The 8,795-nt window shown below is 42.7% G+C and overlaps 2 pseudogenes; one reads left to right on the forward strand and one right to left on the reverse strand.

Moving 5' to 3' along the window:
* The first annotated feature begins 2,425 nt into the window (after positions 1-2,425).
* Positions 2,426-5,994, forward strand: LOC132043397 (uncharacterized; annotated as a pseudogene).
* A 610-nt stretch (positions 5,995-6,604) lies between these two features.
* LOC132043398 (NADH-ubiquinone oxidoreductase chain 1-like) lies at positions 6,605-6,987 on the reverse strand (annotated as a pseudogene).
* Between the last annotated feature and the right edge of the window lie 1,808 nt (positions 6,988-8,795).

An 8,795-nucleotide genomic window follows, 5' to 3' on the forward strand; every position in this document is an offset into this window, starting at 1 on the left:
AATCTCTATAAATGAAATTCATTTTTTCCCCCAAGGCCCGAAGGAACCCGGGAATTTGTTCTAAAAAAAAAAATTGGGTTTTCTTTTTTAGCCCCTTTTCCAAAATCTTTTCAGCGGGGTTTAAAAAGCTTTCACGGCCGAATTCTTTCATGTAAAAAGAAAATGCTTTTGTGGGAAATAGGGAAAAAGGAATTCATGATAAAAATTTTTCTGTGGGCCAGACTTCCGAAGCTCTAAGCCAATTTTTATTTCCTTTATTGAAGTTCCTATTTGGTTTTTCTTTTTAAATGTTTTCTTCAATTCAGGCCTCTAATTCACCCTTTCCCCGTCACTAACTTTTGCTTTGGCTTTGTGTGCTAGAGGATGGCGCCTTCCCCATTGGGTTGAAAACAAAAGTGTCAGACCGGGTTAGGCCACCAAGGCTTTTCGGGGTGGGGAATACCGCAAGCTTTGAAAAAATGCAAGGAATGTTCAATTCTCGTCAGAGAGATTAAAATTTGGGGGGAAAATTAAGATTGAGAAGCCCGGCCTAGGCGCGAAGGCCCCGGGCCCGGTGGGGGAAACCTGATCCTTTTTTAATAAAAAAGTTTCCCTTTTGATGTGTTTCACTTCCCAGCGTTATGAGAAAGGGTTTCCCATCTTCCTTTTCCCTTTAAACACATCACCCCCGAGCGGGAAAGCCCTTTCAAAACAAAAAGAAAGGGGGCTCCATAGCCAATTTCTCGACCATTCTTTTACTTGATAGGAATCCAAGATGGCCGGGCTTTAATGTGGCGGGCGAAAGAATAAATTCATTCCTTCGGGTTTTCTCCCCAAAACCTTTTCCTTGAAATCAAAGGGAAAGGACTAGAGAAAGCAAAACAATTCTGGGGTATTAATTGCCCGCCTTCTATTGGGTAAAGGAAAAACCGGATTTCAAACCTTAGGGATTGGTATCCCTTTTTTTTTTTCTTTTTTGAAGAAGGGCCCAAAAGGTCTCGGATGAAGAGACAACTAATGCTCTGCCAAAACAAAGTTTTGGGGACCCTTTGCGTGCCGAGTATCCCTTTTCCCTCTTCTTTTGTGCTTCTTTCAAATGGGTTTTCCCCCTCTTCAATATGTAATGTTCCTCGGCAGAATCTGGGGGGGGGGGAAACCAATGTCGAATTTAAAGTCTTTTTGGTTGTAGGAAAGCAAATGGCCTACGTTGTCTATCACCGGAGAAAACTTTTTTTCGTCTTGGGTTTTTAAATCTTCTCTGGAGCTTCCCCTTCCCTTTTTAAAAATCCCCTTTCCTAAAGGAATTTTGAATGAACACATTTACAAATCTTTCCTTCGGGCTGTTCCGTCAATGATGAGGAACAAAAATTTTTTCCCTGGGGAAAAAAGGGGGGTTTTAAAAATTTTATCGATTCCCCCTTTTACTCGCGGGGCCCCCCGTAAACAGAAAATGGCAAGTGCAGCCCCCATTGGGGTTAAAAATGGGGTGGGGAAAATTCTTTCTCCCCAAAGGGGAGGGAAAAGCCCGAAACCTTCCTGAGTCCTTTTATTTTGGCGAAATCCTCAGGCCTTTTTCGAAAAGGGGAAAAAAATCGACCTTAAAGGGTTTGAACAACGAAACCCCCTTAACCCCCTGGGGAAAAAACCCAATCTTTGATGGTCATCAGAAAAAAACCCCAGAGGAAAGCCGGGCCCCCGACCTTTTTTTGTTTCCCTTTTAAAAAATAAATTTTGAAAGAAATTTTTAAACCTTAGTCAAGGATCCTTTTTCCTTCTTCTTTTTAAGAGAAAAGCTCATTCCAAAAGAAGGAACAACTTTTAAATAGCCGACAGTTTGGAGGGGGCGGGCCCGGGGCCATACTCTCCATTTGCTGCTTTTTCTGTAATTTTTCTTAATAATTTCCCCCTCAAAGAAGTATCGTCGGGAAAGACAAAAGTATTTTTTGCTCCCAAAACGATAGAGATTTGCATTTAATCTTTGCTTAGGTGATATTCCCACGTCATAACGTTTATCTTCTCGTTTGGAAAGTTTGGCCCTTTCTTTCCCTTTATTAAATCTTTCTTGGCGCTAAATCAACTTGGGGGTGACCCCGCCTAGAATAAAGGTGTTTTTATGAAGAGGTTATGACAAATGGACTACGCTTGTCCTTTATCCCCCTGAGCTCAATTTGTTCATTGGTTGAGATGGCTGTTTTTGGGGTATTAGTTTCGTTCCTCCTAGTATAAACCGGGAAACCCTAGCCCCACACGGACAACCTTCTCTGCTTCATTCATTGGGGTTGGGCAAAAGTGAAGGAAGAAAACGTCAACCCTTTCCACTGATTGGGAAGAAGAACCCGATAATTTCGGTGATTCCCTTTTATTCTGTCTGGAAGCAGAAAGCCTCTCTGCAGTGAAAGCAAACTTCATTCTTTTTAAATCTTCCTCTTCACGGACAAATCGACATATGGGGACTGCTTCCCCTTTCCCTTTTAGTCCAGCTATAGATAGAGGGGTTCACAAGGGGCATGGTCTTCCTGTTTTGGGGCGGCGGAACTTTCTAGACTCTTGCATGATGGTATCCTCTTTCCATATGTCCATCAGAAGCAGGGGCCCCAGGATGGAAAAACGGGCTCAGCCCTTTCTCACAAACCCTTTTGTTTGCTAATGAAAAAAACTTTTCAGATGATTGGCACGTGATCGGGTCGGAAGAAATCTTTTCACCGCCCTATTGGACAAATAAATGAGAAATTTTTTTTCATATCTGTAAATTTTTCTTCTTTTGCACCCGTCGATACGATGGTTTGATTTATTTTGCCCTAAAGGTTTCTGTCTGGATGGTACTTTACAATGGAATCCTCAGTGTTTGACAAATATCCCTCTTTTTCCTGTCTGGTGGGGGTTTTCCCTTTCCCGCCCAATCAGGAAAAAGCGGTTTCCCCGGTATGGCCCCCTGAATTATCGAATAGCCTTTCGAAAAACCCTCCTCCTTTTTTTATGTCTGGGGGGGTTTTGAAGTGGGGACCTTATTTGACTTTTTTTCCTTCCAAGCAAATAACACCCATTGCCTCGATCTCACTCCTCTCGATTTGCTTTTTTTTTCCACCGGGTTTTTCCCCTTTTGGGGGGGGCCCCTTTCGTTCTTCATTGGGAAAAACTCTCCGGGAAAGTTCCGCTTTGGGGTAAAATGAGCATTCGGGATGGGGTTTTGGGTTTGGAACCCCTTCCCGGAAAATTTACCCTTGCATTTTTCAGGTTTAGATCATTTGGACTCTTTCTGCCGTTATGGAAGCTCTCAAGCCCTAAACAAAAGGAGCAGGTCAATTCGTTCACGGGGGAATAAATTACGTGGCTGACCGGGTATAAAAATATGGATCCAAACGGGGTTTCCTTTTTTGAAACTTAGATGTTGAACAGCCCCCCTTTATTTATTTTGGGTGGGCCAATTTTTTGCCAACGGCCTTTTAAACCCCCTCCAAGGCTCGAAAATCATGATGGGGGGGTGGTCATCTTCTACTTCTCTGCTACAACTATTGTGACTTCAATAAAAATCGGGGGAAAAAATTCTTAAAGTGTTCATTTTTTTGATTGAAAAATATGTATATAGCACTCAAGGCATGAAAAAAAAAACAGAAAAGATTCAAGTTAAATTAAAAACAAAAAAGTTTAAAATAAACCATTATTTTATTCACTTAATTGATGTTTTTCCCCGTGACATTTTCCCAAACCTGAAAATAATTGAAAAAATCAAGATTTAGGGGGAGATAGCGGGGAAATGCCCCGCTAGGCACGATAACAGAACAAAGGGCGCCGCTTTCCAGTGAGCTCAAAAACGGGGGGGAAGCCTTTGCACAAGGGCAAAAGGGTTTATCATGGGGACTTGGGGAAAGGCCCCCACCTTCCCAGGTTTTTTTCCTCTTTATTTCTGACATGGACCTTAAAAAAAGCATCATTTTCCCTTTCCTTTTCTTTTGAAAAAATTCTACCACCCAAACTGATTTTTTAAATATTTTAAAACCCCCTTCTTTCTTCATTCCAGGGTATAATGGCCCCGGAACCCCTTTGGGCTTCAGCCTTCCCTTTATTTGCCTTTGGGTTTCTTCTTGCTGCTTTGTTTGGCCCACCCCCTGTAAAGAAAGGAAAAAACTCGCAACTAAGGACAGTAAAACTCCCAAAAAGGGGAAAGAAAGTCTTTCCCCTATATTTAAAAAAAAACCTTGCTTTGTGCCGTGAAAAATTTTTTTTTCCCCTTTGGATAGGAAAATGGAATGGAAGATAAAAGGCGGGAAAGTGCTGAAAAAAAAAGGCCTTCTCCGGCATAAAACCTTTTAGTACCCCCCCCAGGGTTAAACCCCCCCTCTCCTTTAAAAGGAGGGGAACACTTTAGGGGGAAAAAAAGCTTTTCCTCAGAATAAAATTCCCCTCTCTTCCCTTTTCCTTTTGGATTACTTTTTTATTCGGTTATGAACCCCAAAAACAACAGGAAAGAGAGCACTGTCTATTTCCGACTGCCCAACCGGCAACGAGAGCAGTAACAACAGATAGTAGAACAGAACTAGCAGAAGATAGGCATTCAGTTAGCTTGAAAACGGAATCGTAGTTTGAAATCGCTTCCTCAATAACTATCTTTAAAAATGTTTATCTTCTTTTTCCCAACGTTTTAAAACGAGCTAGAAGGCTTCTCGCAAAAAAATGGGAGTTCAGTAGTTTCAGCTATTGGGATTGAATGAGTCCCCTCATTTCCCTTTTTCCTTTACTACGATATGCCCAAAAAAAAAAAAAAGAAAGTAAACATATCAAAGAGCGATGACACAAATTATCAGTGACCTCCAAATAACATATGCGAGCCTTACGTGGACGTTTTTGGTAGTCTTTTAAAAAAGAAAGAACCGACCAAGGGAAAATTGACGCAAGGGTCTTGGGAAAGGTTAAGAAAAAACAATTGAAGATAAACCCCCGGAAAAATGTGCATTCGGGATCGGGCGGGGGCCCAAAAATCAGTAGGAAAAGGGAAAAGCTTTTTTGGGGGACCCGACCCCTATTACATTATTTAAGCCTACTCTTTTTTTAAAGATAGAAACGAGCAGCCGAAAATTTGGCCCTTTTGTATTTTAGATGGAGTCATCTACAGGGCTAAGAATCTTACCTTTACTTAGAGGGGGGTAGCGGTACCACCCCTTTTTTCCGTGCTCGTAGGTTGACTCACCTATGCATCCCGACAAAGGCCCTTCACAAACGTGCATTTCCCCCAGCATCCAACCGCTTCCCCAATGTAAAAGGGGTTTAACAGAAGGGTAGGTTGTATATACTCTTATGCCCCTTCCTTCTTCGAACCTTTTGGTATGTATTGCCCCCTAACTATAGATCAGATCCACCAGACAAGAAACTCAATTCCGCACTGCTGTTGAGTCGTCGGATTTTATCCACCAAGGGATTCGGGGAATTTCGGGATTTTTTGGGGGGAAATCTACCAAAGCTAGGCAGATAGATAGACTCCTTTCCCGCTGCTAAGGGAGAGCAAAAAAAGGAAAATTTTTAGGATTTTTTTTAACCAGCGCCCTTTTTTTGGGAAAGCAAACAAGAGTCCTCTCACTACCAACCAGCAGACATCATCTGGCTGGGTCTTGCCGGTATCAACAACGAGGAAGAAACAACCAGAAACAGCAACTAACTATGGCTCTTGGCCCAGACAACGTCCTGGGCAAAAGGGGGGGAGCAACGGGGAACGCCTAGACGACGTTTTTCTTCCTGGGCTGCAGTAAGAGATCGAGAGGTCGTTCCCCCCCCTTGCCCCCAAAAGGGGAAATGTTCTCATAAAATCTTGCTCCAATCTGCCCTAGTGGCGGGGAATCCCATTTCCCAACAGAGAACAAGACAGCAAGCGAGCGTACTTTGTTGGGGCTTTTTCTCCCCCAAAGCAGGGGAAGTTTAAGGATAACTGTAGGTCGGTGGCTACCTAAGGAAACTCCGATTCGTTTCCCCCCCCCTTTGGGAGGCATCTACCTCATCCCGATCACAAGGAGAGGTTCACTATGAGGGGGGGTACTTTTTTTTTTTTAAAGGGAAAAAAAAATAAAAGCATAGGGGACCACCCTTTTTGTTGCGGCATGCCCCTTTAGATTTACGGATTCGCGGGGGGCCTCAGGCCCTACTTAGTTGACTGACAATGACAAAGGCTTGCGAAACGTCGTGGGGCCCTTTTTCCCTTTTTTTGTTTGAATAACCCATTCTCATTATTTTTAATGGAAAGTGGGGAAAACCCTTTAAGGTCCTTAGTAGCGTTGACAAAGAAGAAGGAGCCGGTTAAAAAAAAAGGGCCGAATCTTTCCATTTTTCAATTAAATCTTTTTAATAAAAATAATAGAAAAAAGAAAGAAATTTCTTATTATTTATAAGGGCCGGGCCGGACAAGCAACCCCCCCCTTTTGGGATCTGGGGAAGAGAAAGTTTTTTTTTAATTCATTTATCGACCCCGGCCCAGGGCCCGACCGGGGGCAGGGCCCTATTGATAAATGAAAGAAAGGGTTTTTTGACCCCCAGCCCTGTAAGCCCACACCTGTGTAGATAGATCGTTCAAAACCTGCGGCACAAACCCATTTTAAAATTTATTGGTCCTAGTATCATAGGCGACCGAAGGGCCCGCCCCCTAATTACTAGACCAACCTGCTATAATAATTCCAAAACACCTAAGGAAGAAAAGGCAAACAAATAAAGTAGCCCTATGTTCGGATCTGACAATACCATACCATAATCAAAAGGTACAACGGCCCGAGCGACCAGATTTAAACCATAAATGTAGCCCCCGGGCCATTCTAAAAAGGGAGAAATTAGCACTATTTGGGTGAAATAGGTTTTTTTTAGAATAAATTTAAAACCATCTGCTATAGGTTGTAACAATCCAAACGATCCCACTACATCAGGCCCCTTTTCGACGTTGCAAAAAAAGCCATTACTTTACGTTCAGCTAGCACTAAAAAGGCTACCCTAGTGGGAATTTAGAATTTTTCCCAATATTTCAGCGGGGAACAGCTTTTACTTTTTTTTTTATTCACTCATGATCTGGCCCGGTCGACCCAACCCATGATATTGAAGGGGGGGAACCTTTTCTAAAAAAAAAATTCTTGCAACTACGAAAACCAAAACACAAGCACCCCTTTTCCATTCATTCTATCTAAGAAAAAGAATTTAGCATAGACCACGCCCCCCCCATCTTTTCTTTTTTTATCTATATGAAACCAAATGGGCGAGTCTTTATTATTGTTTTGGGGCCCCTTTGAATTTTAAGGGAGAAGGTTTCGCCCCTTTTCCCGGGCAACTCGTCCACGTCTGCAAAAACCCGAGGGGCGTCTACTAATTTTTCGAGCGTGAGCTCGTCCTGCGCTCCTGCCTGAGGAAAAATTTTTTGCCTGCCCACAGTTTTCCCAAAAGAGCCTGCCACACGGGGCGGCATTCTCTTCAGTCCCCCGATGAAATTGGGCAATTTCGCAGGAGAAAGGCCTACGGGAATCTCGTTGAGGTCTGGAAGCGCAGGTGCGGGATCCGCGCAAAAGGCTATTGAAGGGGGGGGAATGCTGGAAAAGCTAAAACAAACCAGAAAGGGTTTTTTTTTAAAAATAGTACTTGTGTTTTTAGCAAAAAAAAAACATAAGGAAACATTATGATTATGAAAAGCAAAATCTTACTAAAGAGAGAAGTCTAATTTGACAATAAAGTACATATAATTTTATACAATATATACGATATTCTGAGAAAAAAACCCCAGGATTAAATAAAAAAAAAAGAAAATATACTAAAAACAAACTATAATGATATTCAACACTTTAGGGTGTTGACCCAATACCAGGGGCCCAAAACAAGACGCCTTCCTTTACTCTGCAAATAGCCCGATGACTTTCACAAGTAGGCTTGGCGCGACGTCGGGGTTTTAAAAGCAAAACTTCATGCTTATTTTCCCTTTCTTTTTTAGAACTTCACTTTTTTTTTTTACGAGTCTTAAGGATTCCAGGGCTGGGATCACGAACGGAGTTCCCGCCCCTTTTACCCAAAAATCCAAACCCCTTTTTTTTCTCTTTCTTTTAAACCCCCATCTCCCTTTCTTTTTGTTCTTGCTAGTTTTTGGGGCACTCCCTCTTTCTTGCTCGACGAGGCTTTTCCCGCTCATCTCGCTTGCCGGTCCCCCTTCTTGCTGATTTAGAACTCGAGGGGAGGGGAGGCTCCTTTCCGACTAAAGCGAAAAAAGGGGGGGAGTTGATCTTCTTTCAGCTGGGGAGATGCTAGCATTGAATGAAGACCAGTATTTAAAAACCTTCGTCAATCTATAATTAGAATGAAAGAGAATTTAGGGAAAGGAGCCCCCTCGACTAAGTGAACTGAAAAAAGGAATGTACCTACCAATCCAATAAGGAGATAGAGTGGAAGAGATGGGGAAACCCTTTTTCTTTAGGAAAAATTTTATTCTATATACCCCTAAAGTCTAGTGGTTTGGGCACCCTTTCAAGGAGAGGGCGGGGGTTCGAATTTCCCCCGGGGGGAGGGTAACAAAGGATGTTGATGCCGGAGAGAAGGGCCTTTTTCTGGTTCAAACCCCTCCTTCAAATGTCCTTTTATCTTCCATTCCCCTTCTTCCTTTTCCTCAGAAAGAAAAACTCAACCGGCCCAAAAGGGAAAGGGAGGCCTTCTTTTCTTTCAATACTAGCTAGTAGTGAAGACTCTTCTTGCTCACCTTTTGGGAGAGTTTCCATCATCGTCCTTAGTTAGCCGACGCCCCCCTTTCCCCCTTTACAGAAGGGATTCGAAAGCGCAAACAAAAACAGCAAGAAGAAAGCCCAAAGGCACAA

The sequence above is a fragment of the Lycium ferocissimum genome, unplaced genomic scaffold (assembly GCF_029784015.1).
Source record: "Lycium ferocissimum isolate CSIRO_LF1 unplaced genomic scaffold, AGI_CSIRO_Lferr_CH_V1 ctg23849, whole genome shotgun sequence".
In the NCBI taxonomy this organism is placed as follows: Eukaryota; Viridiplantae; Streptophyta; class Magnoliopsida; order Solanales; family Solanaceae; genus Lycium; species Lycium ferocissimum.